Source organism: Cicer arietinum, chromosome 2 (genome assembly GCF_000331145.2).
Source record: "Cicer arietinum cultivar CDC Frontier isolate Library 1 chromosome 2, Cicar.CDCFrontier_v2.0, whole genome shotgun sequence".
Lineage (NCBI taxonomy): Eukaryota > Viridiplantae > Streptophyta > Magnoliopsida > Fabales > Fabaceae > Cicer > Cicer arietinum.
Window position 1 is genome coordinate 5,197,389 of NC_021161.2, and position 12,379 is coordinate 5,209,767.

A 12,379-nucleotide genomic window follows, 5' to 3' on the forward strand; every position below is an offset into this window, starting at 1 on the left:
CATCAACTTTTATTCACTTAATTTTCTCTTATATTTAAGATCAGAAGAAAAATTAATAACATATTCTGATAGGAATGGGCTGGGCCCCACAAGTGATGAGGGGGATCTCTTAGTAAATAGAGATGAGGTGAGGCCTAAGCAATGGCAAGTATATGTGAGAAAGAATAAGAAAGGGGATGCAGAAAAATAATGATTGCCTAGCTGGCATAGGGAGTTAATATTCCACTAATAAATAGGAATTAATATTCCACTAATAAAGGGGAGTGTGTGCAGAGATAGCTGGAGGTTTTTATTTTCATTTTTCAGTTACACCTTAGAGGTTGGGCAGTGAGAGAATTGTTTTCTCTAACTGAGGAGCATTAGCTCTGGAATCATTTTCTGTTTTCTTATCAATTAATACAATAATTATTTTCATCTAATTCTATCTTATCTCTGCTCTATCAATTGGTCCGACCTGCTACATTCATGCAAACCAGAATGGACGCAAGAATCACCGGAGTGGAGGAGCGTTTGGGACGTGTGGAGGACAGCATTGAGTCTTTACGTGACTTCATTGGTTCTGAAATTCAGAGGGCTTTGACGGCGGTTCAAGACAATATTACAGCGGTTCCCTCGCCGTTAGATAAGTTCCGTTTAGCTGCGAAGAAGGTGGAATTGCCGGCGTTTACCGGTGATGATCCAGTGGCTTGGATAACTCGAGCAGAAACGTATTTCGACGTACAACGCATTTCGGCAGACGTGAGAATTCAATTGACGAAGCTCAGTATGGAAGGTCCTACGATTCATTGGTTCAATTTATGGCACGATTCTACGGAGGATCTGTCTTGGGAGAGTTTGACGGAGGCGTTGATCGTTCGTTTTGGTGGTGGTCGTTTGGAGAACCCCTTTGAAGAATTAAAGGAATTAAAACAATCTGGATCTGTTGAGGATTACATTGCTGAATTCGAATTGTATTCTTCACAGTGTGGCCGTTTACCAGAACAACAGTTTCTTGGTTATTTCATTGGTGGTTTACGTCATGACATTCGTTCTCGTGTGCGTACCTTCAGGCCTCGTAATCGTTACTTAGCGATGCAAGTGGCTCGTGATGTTGAGAGTGAATTTGCTGCTGTTTCGGGGCAGGGATCTGAATCTGGATCTCGCTACAAACCGGGTCAAGGTTCTTGGGCCCGATTTCAAAAACCTAATTGGGCCAATCGCGAAGGGGAAGGGAACAGATTTGCAAACCCTAACCAGACTAGTAACAATGTGGGTAAAATGCGTACCGGGCTGGGTCCTCCTCCCAATTCTACTCCTCCTTCACGTCTTAACTCTAGTGACGTTTCACGCCGTCACTCACGCGGCGTTCGCCATTTACCAAGCGCAGAGGTTAATGAGCGTCGCGCGAAGGGACTCTGTTTTCGTTGCAATGAACGATGGGATCCCCTCCATCAATGCGCAACGAAGCAGTTACGATTGATTATCTTGGGGGACGATGAAGTGGTCAACGATGAAGGAGAGATTGTGGTGCTGGAGGCCAAGTCGGAAGAAGAGATTGCACAAGAGGAGTTAGAATGTAAAGGGATGGGAGTTTTCGGTGTATCCACCACTCCAAACCAGGTTCGAACAATGAAAATAGAGGGCTGTTTGCAAGGTGCGCCTATTTTGGTTCTTATTGACAGTGGAGCCACGCATAATTTCATATCTCCTAAGGTGGTTGAAGCTCTAGGGCTGCCTATGGTACCTTCTACTCCCTTGGGCGTCAAGTTAGGAGATGGTCATCGTGTCCTAACTATGGGTAGGTGTAAGGGAATTCAGATGGATGTGGGAACGGTGCAGATTTGTTTTGATGCTTATGTGTTGGAGTTAGGGGGTGTGGATCTGATTTTGGGAGTTGTTTGGCTGGAAACTTTGGGGAAGGTGACCATGGATTGGAAAGAAATGTCTATGGTGTTCAACCATAAGGGCAGTATGGTGAAACTCCTTGGCCAAGCCTTAGATGAGAAGATGGCTACTTTCCAAAGCATCATCACTTCTTCCCGGCTGATAACAGACTGCGAATGGCCTACCTTGATGGAGGTGGTAGGTTCACAAGTGCCTCGTGTCTCAGATCAACAGACTAAGGAGTTGCAAAAGTTGTTAGATCAGTTTGCTATTGTATTTAAAGAAATCCAGGGTCTTCCTCCTACAAGAAACATTAGCCATTCCATTGAACTTCTGCAGGGTGCTGGTCCGGTAAGTGTGAGGCCTTACAAATATCCTCATTTACACAAGGATGAAATTGAAAAACAGATTCAGATCCTTATGCAGCAGGGGGTGATTCGAAACAGCACTAGTGCTTTCTCTAGCCCCGTTATTTTGGTCAAGAAGAAGGATCAATCTTGGCGCATGTGTGTAGATTACCGTGCACTTAACAAGGTTACAATTCAAGATAAGTATCCTATCCCTGTGGTAGATGAATTGTTAGATGAGTTACATGGCTCGGGTTATTTCTCTAAGATTGATCTTAAATCTGGTTATCATCAAATTCGTATGAAGGAAGAGGATATTCATAAAACTGCATTTCGTACTCATGAGGGTCACTATGAGTTTATGGTGATGCCATTTGGCCTTACCAATGCCCCTGCAACCTTTCAATCAGTGATGAATGATATTTTTAAGCCTTTTTTAAGGAAGTTTGTATTGGTTTTTTTTTATGACATACTAGTGTACAGCGATAGTTGGACTGCTCATTTGCAGCACTTGGAGATGGTTCTAAACATTTTGAAACAACATCAGTTTGTGGCTAACGGAAAGAAGTGTGCTTTTGGTAAACACCAAGTTGAATACTTGGGTCATGTCATTTCCAAAGCAGGGGTTGCTGTGGATCCTGCCAAGGTTAGCAGTGTGTTACAATGGCCAGTCCCTAAGAACGTCAAGGGGGTGAGGGGTTTTTTGGGATTAACAGGTTACTATAGAAAATTTATAGCTAACTATGGGAATATTGCTAAACCCTTGACCGAGTTGACAAAGAAGGATGGTTTTAGATGGAATGTTGCGGCTGCCGAAGCTTTTGAGAAATTAAAAGTAGCTGTTACAACTGCCCCAGTTTTAGCTATGCCTAATTTCAAATTCCCTTTTGAAATTGAATGTGATGCCTCTGGAAAAGGGGTTGGTGCTGTATTGTTGCAATCTAAACATCCCATTGCGTATTTTAGCAAGGCTTTTGAATCATCTAGGCTATCTAAATCGGCCTATGATAAGGAGTTAATGGTTTTGGTGTTAGCTATTCAACATTGGAGACATTATTTGTTAGGAAGGCGGTTTGTGGTTTATTCTGATCAAAAGAGCCTAAAACACTTGTTACAGCAACGTATTACCACAGCAAATCAGCAGGAGTGGATGGCTAAGTTGCTGGGTTTTGACTTTGAGGTGGTATATAAAGCGGGAGTGGAGAATAAGGTGGCTGATGCTTTATCTAGACAACATGAGGATGCTAAAATTCATGCTCTTAAATCCTATCCTATTTGGCAGCAGAGCAGCCAATTGCAACAAGAGGTATCGAAGGATCCCTGGCTTAAAAGCATTGTGGAGGCTATTCAAAAGGATGTTACTGCCAAACCTGGGTTTTCCTTAAAAGGTGGCATCTTATTCTACAAAAATAGGTTAGTTATACCGGCTAACTCACCACTTATTGAAGATCTACTTAAGGATTTTCATTCTTCCCCTAGTGGGGGTCACTCCGGCTACCTACGCACTTATAGGAGAATGGCAGGCACTTTATATTGGCAAGGGATGATGAAAAGGGTGCAAGATTTTGTGAAAGCTTGTGACACTTGTCAACGTCAAAAATATGCCGCGACTACGCCTAGTGGGTTACTACAGCCGCTACCTATTCCAGTTTTGGTGTGGAGTGAGATATCTATGGATTTCATTACTTGTTTGCCCAAAAGTAATGGATTTGAAGCTATTTTGGTGGTGGTGGATCGTCTCTCCAAGTATAGTCATTTCATTCCTCTTAAACATCCATTTACTGCTCGCTCCATTGCTGCTATTTTTGTGAAGGAGGTGGTTAGACTGCATGGAATTCCGGAGTCAATTCTTAGTGATCGTGATCCCTTGTTTGTGAGTATTTTTTGGAAAGAGTTGTTCAAGCTAGTAGGTACGGTGCTTAAAATGTCTTCGGCATACCATCCCCAAACTGATGGCCAAACAGAAGTGATTAATCGCTGTTTAGAGGCCTATCTACGTTGTTTTATTGCAGATCAACCTAAGTCATGGGCACATTGGATTCCGTGGGCAGAACTATGGTACAATACCACATTCCATGTTTCCACAGGGTTTACCCCTTTTGAGGTGGTGTATGGCAGGAGACCTCCAGTATTGGTGCATTTTTTGGAGGGAGAAACCAGAGTAGAAGCTGTAGCCCAGGAGTTAAGAGACAGGGATGAAGCTTTGCGTCAATTGAAAGCTAATTTACTCAAAGCTCAAGAGTACATGAAATACCAAGCTGATAAAAAACGCAAGGCAGTTCAATTTGAGATTGGTGATTGGGTTTTCCTCAAATTACGTCCCCATCGACAGCAATCGGTGGTGCATAGAATTCATCAAAAATTGGCTCCCAGATTTTTTGGTCCTTATCAAGTCATTAAGAAGATAGGGCAGGTTGCTTACAAGCTACAGTTACCAGCAACATCTAAAATACATCCTACTTTTCATGTTTCTCTATTGAAGAAAGCTGTAGGCAATTATACTGCTACAACTCAATTACCTAGCAGTTTGGAGTCTGACACTGGGGATATTATTCCTGCTAAGGTTTTGTCATGGAGGGATAAGTTTGATGGTGGGCAGCATAAGCGAGAATGGTTGATTCAATGGGAAGGCATGGATGTCGGAGATGCTACCTGGGAAGAGGAACTGCTGCTGAAGAGTCAATTCCCTGATTTGCGCCTTGAGGACAAGGCTACTGTTGAAGGTGGGGGTGATGATAGGAATGGGCTGGGCCCCACAAGTGATGAGGGGGATCTCTTAGTAAATAGAGATGAGGTGGGGCCTAAGCAATGGCAAGTATATGTGAGAAAGAATAAGAAAGGGGATGCAGAAAAATAATGATTGCCTAGCTGGCATAGGGAGTTAATATTCCACTAATAAATAGGAATTAATATTCCACTAATAAAGGGGAGTGTGTGCAGAGATAGCTGGAGGTTTTTATTTTCATTTTTCAGTTACACCTTAGAGGTTGGGCAGTGAGAGAATTGTTTTCTCTAACTGAGGAGCATTAGCTCTGGAATCATTTTCTGTTTTCTTATCAATTAATACAATAATTATTTTCATCTAATTCTATCTTATCTCTGCTCTATCATATTCATATATAATTTGGTTTTGCAGCTGTTGTTGGGGATAGGTTTATAGCTCAGGACATTGGGTTCAAAAATACAGCAGACCCAGAGAAACACCAGGCAGTTGCTCTCCGAGTCAGCGCAGATCAATCTGTCATCAACCGATGCCGAATTGACGCGTTTCAAGACACTCTCTTTGCAGACACCAACAGACAATTTTACCGTGATTCCTACATTACCGGTACAGTTGACTTTATCTTCGGGGACGCATCTGTTGTGTTCCAGATGAGTAAGCTCGTGGCCCAAAAGCCCATGAGCAACCAAAAAAACATGGTCACAACCCAAGATAGATATGATCCAAACCATAAGTCCGCAACTTCAATTCAACAATGTGACATTATACCAAGCTCAGACCTCCAACCCGTGGTGGGATCGATCAAAACATACCTAGGCCGTCCGTGGAAGAAATATTCAAGGACTGTTGTTCTACAATCCTCGATAGACAGCCACATCAACCCAACTGGATGGGCCGAGTGGAACGAGACGACTAAGGACTTTCTACAAACATTGTACTATGGGGAATACTTGAACAATGGACCAGGTGCTGATACCAGCAGGAGAGTGAATTGGCCTGGTTATCATGTCATCACAAGTGCAACAGAGGCTAGTAAGTTTACAGTAAAACAACTCAGTGAAGGTAATGTTTGGTTGAAGAACACGGGAGTGGATTTTATTGAAGGCCTGTAGATATGAGATAAGACATATGACGCACTAGGTAGCAGCAAAATTTCATGAGGGTGTATTCTTGGGGCTTTGTACACTTCCACCCTAATAGCTTGACTTTGTACTACATGTCCAAAATGTTGCATAGCACTAACCTGGTTTCAATAAATAATAAGCAAGCTTTTGAGCTCTCAAAAATCCATGAAGAAATTTAGTTAGACTGAGATCAGGTTTATACACGTTGATAGTAGACTTACATAAATTGTTGTAATTCCAAGATATCTCCCCTTTATTTTAAAACTTGGTGCATTAACATGTCTACCAACAAGACTAGACAGATTGTCAGTGTCCAGCAGCTCAATTATGGCATCTTCAACATGTATATGAAGATTCATGTAAACAAACTGCATCATAATTTCCCAATCATTAATTAACAAGTTGAAATAGAAAAAATTCACTATGACATGTCTCTTTGTCTTGTTGATCATATCCGAGACAGTATAGATTATGTCCCACAAGATCAGGGTAAAACATGCCAAACACAAGAAACTGGCTGTAGCTTATTAAATTAAATAGGTAAAACAATTCAAACCTAGGAAGCATGAAAATTGCTTCCTCCATTTGTACCAGCCATCAACTCAATAGTTTGCAAACTTCCTTCCTGTAAAGATCAGGATAGTATACATCATGTTGTTGAAATTCTAGATTGGATATACTTGAATATGAATGAGAAAGAGATATAATCTAAATAAGAATGAAATTCTATCATAATCCCAATGGATACTAACAAATCGTATTATAATAAATACCAATATCCCAACACTCTCCCTCAAGGTGGAACATATATATCACATGCATCCATCTTGTCAGATATGTAAGTTATTTGAAGATTCCTTAGAGATTTGTAAAGATATCGGCAAGTTGATCCTTAGAATTGAAAAAGGAAAGTTCTGGTGACTCTAGAGAGAATATTTTCCCTAATGAAATGATAATTATTTTGCTTGTCTATGTTTTCTATCTCTCTATACAGTTGAATCTATCAGAAAATATCCCTTTCTTATAAAATAGTCAAAGGGGATTTATGCAGAACTCAATGAAGGTATCCATAAATACAGGCAGCTGCATTAATCCTTACTCTAACAAATGTTCATTCTTCCACACATTAAAAGACCCATTTTCTTCCATACCCAAGTTTTTTGTATTTACTCTCGTAGGTAGATTGCGAGACAGATTTAGTTGTAACAACTTGCCAACGAAGAAGTAAAAATTCATTATATAGCATTTAGCAAAGTTGATTCAATAAGAAAGAAGGAAAATACCAAAGCCCGGCAGCAGTGATATTAAGAACTAGAGATGAAGGTTAATGGAGGATTAAATTCATAAAAAAAATTACTATTGAATTATTGATAGAAGTCAGGTTTGAGCAAGCTAAAAAGGTGTTACTCCACCTTTCTTTTGGTTTTCTCTGCCTGTTATTTAGTGAAATCATTATGTGCTGCATATATGCCCATCACATAAAATCTCGTGCTTGAGCCATTTTTAACCAAAATACAAGAATAGAAAAGACATACCATTAGGCTAATCTCTTCACCGGACAGGATCTTAATCCATTCTATATCTGCAACCTGGACCTGTAAAGATAAACCATTAAAAGCATCAAACATTAAACAACATCACTTAATCATCAGAGAGCTAGGACAAGTTGTTTTCCGGTGAAGATCAAAGAAAACTTGCAAATTTCAACACCTATCAACATTGGTTGGGGTTAAGTTTTGAAACTACACAAGTCAATAAACTTTTCTACAAGATCACAAGCTTAAATCACTGAGTCGAGGACAGCACTAGACAATAAAATGACCCTTTTCCCATTATGTAAGGAAAAATCAAAATTAGGTATGGCCAATTAAAAGATTTCGTATTCATCTTTAGGTCTGAATGACAAGACAAAAAAACTTGGTGGCTTGCCAGACAAAAATAGGGGTCCCAAGCATGCAGGAAAATACGTGATTGGAAATTTATCATTCTAATAGAGAAAGGATCATAACAATGAAAATATATTTGCAAAATACTCTTATCGATCCAAATATTGAGAGGTATGGACATTAAAGTCAAGCATTTTTCAAGTAATTCAAAAGTGATGGAAAATGGAGCTTACGAGTGCAGATGCTCTTAATGGTGGAGTTAGCCCCGTGTCATATAAAGTCAGGTCAGCTATTCCTAATCCTTTAGGGGACAAAATCAGTTGTTGACATTCTAGGCCTGTAGGTGGTTGAATAACTTCCACCACTTGAGAATCATTTGCAACAGCTTCCAAGTAATGTTCGACTTCACAATATCAAATGCATAATCCCAATATGCTAGTCCCTCACAGCTGCTAAGTTCCCACTTCAAACTCAGAGATGACGAATTTGCAAAAGCTTCTCCAGAATCAGCTTGAGCGGCCGTTCTAATAATTTCATAGTCATTTGCTGGAAAGAACAATTTAATCAAGAAACAGAAATCTAAAAAACTCTGTTGTCAAAGATTAAAACATTGTGTGAAATGCTTACCTGGCTCATCAGCTATAAGTACAATAGAAGACGGAATGCTACATATCACTGGTAGCCAAGCTTCAGCTACGGAAGGCCGAGGATGATCATCCCCAACCAAATGCTAGAGATGACTAAAAGAGAGTGAATGAAAATGAAGGGAATTGAGAGAAAATAGAGAGGGAGGGGGGTATTGAGATGCCTGAGCAGATAGATTTTCTATTATCTACCATCTTCATATAGCTACCAGTTTTTATATAACTGTTGACACTTGATTACACAGAGCATAATAGATTTATGTTACAAGCTACTAAAGATTTTGGTTGCGACCACAACTAACTAAACACATTGAGTCACTAATGCTGCATAAGAGCACTACATTAACACTAGGAAATCCACTCATATTGAAGGCCTGTAGATACAAGATAAGACACAACAATAGTAGTGCTTAATCTTTATATACCGTAAATAATTGAGTGGTCTATTAATATTTACTTACAATAACTAGTTCTTTCCCATTTTATTGCTTTTTTAAACATTCTTTCTTTTGATGCATTTTTCCCATTTTTAAACATTTCATACTAATGGATTATATCTTCACAAATCAAAAATCGGAAATTTAATTCTTGTTAAGACAAACTTCATAAAAACTTTTAGATCATTGTGCACATTCACTTGCTAGTAGCTGTGGTGTTCACATCGAAACCAATTAATCTCTCTCTTTCACTTAATTTTATTTTAGTTTTTTATTTTCTTTTTATTTGAATTGAAAATTTATAAAATATAAATCACACATATAAAGTTTTATATAATTCAAAAATCAATTATTGTATTATTGAGATGTATTAAAATTAATATTTTATACAGTTTTATCAAATTCGTTTAATTTTCATAACTCTCAGCAACATATAAAATAATTTAATTTATATAAACTTTATTTGTGCATCATCTAAATGATAATATTAAAAATAAAGTACAATTTAAATATATAAAAAGGATTGAGACATTAGGGGAGGTTTTGTAAAAAGAAGTTCAGAATTTTTAAATTTGTACTCAATAATTATATTCGGTGGTGATTAATAGTATTGCAAGAAAATTAATGACTATGAAATTATTAGAACGGCCGCTCAAGCTGATTCTGGAGAAGCTTTTGCAAATTCGTCATCTCTGAGTTTGAAGTGGGAACTTAGCAGCTGTGAGGGACTAGCATATTGGGATTATGCATTTGATATTGTCAAGTCGAACATTACTGGGGGGAGCTGTTTCTTGGAAGCTGTTGCAAATGATTCTCAAGTGGTGGAAGTTATTCAACCACCTACAGGCCTAGAATGTCAACAACTGATTTTGTCTCCTAGAAGTATCTCAATATCAAACCTTGTCAAACACAAAAGACCACAAATTCAGTACCTTAATATCTTTTGTGTTTGGCAAGGTTTGATGTTGAGATACGTCTGAGACATGAGTTAAGCATGATTTTGTATTAATTGCAAGTTGACACAAATGGGGAGTAGAGGAGAGGTGGAAGAAGGATATTGGTTTATTCAAATGTGAAATAACAAGGGCTGATGAGCTTATGATAGCAAGTAAAGAGAGAATTAACCAATATGTTTTGGGAAGGGATTTTCTTGGCTTGTCTAGCAAAGTTTCTTGTGTAGTAGCCATAATCATAAAGCTAGTAATGGTTTCTCACTGTCATCTTTCATTACTTCATCAAACGTATATATAGACCAAAATATTGATTATTTTCAACCTAAGGATTACAAATCTAATGGCTCATGTAATCTTCATTTTTTAATCAATTCTTTTTTTTTTTTATGTATAATTTCTTTCAAGAATAAATTCTATTTTTTTCTTCGTTAGCAACATTATAGCCCATTAGATAAATAAATAACTATTAAAATTTATGTATACATCTGAATTTGGTTCTGGTGTCTTCATGAAAGTTGTAGCTATGGATCTTAGCTTTCACTTGCACTTGTTTTGACCCCAATTGGATATATACAAGTCCAGATATGGCTAAAATACTCTACATAGGTCATGTTGATTTCTCACCAAAATTCAGCACTACACTAAAACAAAGTAACAACGCAAAACTCCGAAAAATCCCTACTTAATCAAGGAAATAATAACATAAATATTTCATTAAATAAAAGAGTTAAAATCAACAAAATATATCAAATAACTCCTTAAATTAACTATTGATTAAAGATAAATAAGTAAACTAACATAATCTTGTCAACAATTAACATTAACTCAAATTTTAACAAATAATTTTATGGTTTATTTACTCACTTAAGTAGGAATTTCGGATCCATAACACAATCAGAGTAAGCAATCAATAAACAGTTAATTAGTAATCTCGAAAATATGTATAATAATACAAAAGCATGTGAAGTTTTGATTTGAAGTAGAACTATCTTTCTTCCTAAAACTCTTCCTTTTGAAAATTCTGTCATTTTTAAGAAACTTGCCAAATTTCTTAACAAGGAACGTAATATTTTCATCTTCATCTGAATTTTCGTCTTTTATTTGTTCTCTTGATTCGGTCTTTAGAGCAATGTTTTTGGTCTTCTTTTCTTGACTTTCATTTTGTTCTAACCTTCCAAATTCGATTTCGTGTTCTTGGAGTTTTCCAAAAAGTGCAGAAAGAGACATCTTTGATAGGCTTTTCTTTTCAAAAATTGTCGTTACTTTAGGTTGCCATGCCCTTGTTAATGATCTCAGAACTTTAAGGTTCAATTCATCATTAGTGAAGGTTTTTCCAAGAGCCATCAAGTGGTTGGTCAGATGAGAAAATCTTTTCTGCAAGTCCAGAATAGATTCTATGGGCTGCATTCGGAACAATTCATACTCTTGAGATAATGTGTTGAGTTTGGAACGCTTTACCTCAATGGTTCCTTCATGTGTTATTTCAAGTGTATCCCAAATTTCTTTAGCTGTTTTGCAATGAGATATACGGAAAAATTCGTCCATTCCAAGTGCCGATTGTAACATGTTTTTGGCCTTTTTATCAAACAATACTTTCTTGTTGTCATCATCTGTCCATGATACTTTTATCTTTACTTCTTCTTTATTATTGATAACTGTTGTTGGAACATATGGACCGTTTTCTACCGCTTCCCATATATCATCTCCTTGTGCCTCGAGATATGCTTGCATGCGTATCTTCCAGAAATCATAGTGTTCACCAACGAAACATGGTGGTTTATTGCTACTACCACCATCTCTAAAAAATGGTTGTGTGGAAGCCATTAATAAGGATCGAGGAGCAAATTATCGGAACCTGCTCTGATACCAATTGTTAGTATAGAAGTACGCTTAAGAGGGGGGTGAATTAGGTGTTAGTAAATTTTCTTGTTTTCAGTGATATGGTAGTTGAATTTTCTAAGTTAATATAATGTCTACTAATAGTAAAGTGCAATAAATGAATGAGGACAATAGATTTATCCTGGTTCCCCGTATAACCAAGGGTACGTTCAGTCCTCTTGCACACCACAAGAGATTGATCCACTAATTGTCAGAAAATGTACAACTCCCACCATGGGATTCTTGCTACAAACTTCTAACAACACTTCTAAGATAGCACACCACTATCTTAGATTAAGCTACTTTTAAGAAAGTATTACTTTCTTTTACAAGTGATACAATATGATTTGAATAAGAATAAGGAGAGGTATATTGATAAACAATCCAATAACAATTCAAGTACTTGAGAACCTTTCTGAATGATATGAAAATGAAATGCAAGTACTTTGTAAAAAATCAGAATTTTGTTCAAAGTTGTTCAAGGTATTGATTCAAGGATTGTGTGTTGTTTGATATGAAGTTATG

At 37.6% G+C, this 12,379-nt stretch overlaps 1 long non-coding RNA gene across 1 annotated transcript; it reads right to left on the minus strand.

Moving 5' to 3' along the window:
• Window positions 1-6,432: 6,432 nt before the first annotated feature.
• On the minus strand, window positions 6,433-8,960 carry LOC101508649 (uncharacterized). The gene is made up of 4 exons (XR_003470699.2): window positions 8,570-8,960; window positions 8,176-8,488; window positions 7,592-7,651; window positions 6,433-6,681 (listed from the first exon to the last, which is right to left on the minus strand). It is a non-coding gene; the product is annotated as an uncharacterized lncRNA (long non-coding RNA).
• Between the last annotated feature and the right edge of the window lie 3,419 nt (window positions 8,961-12,379).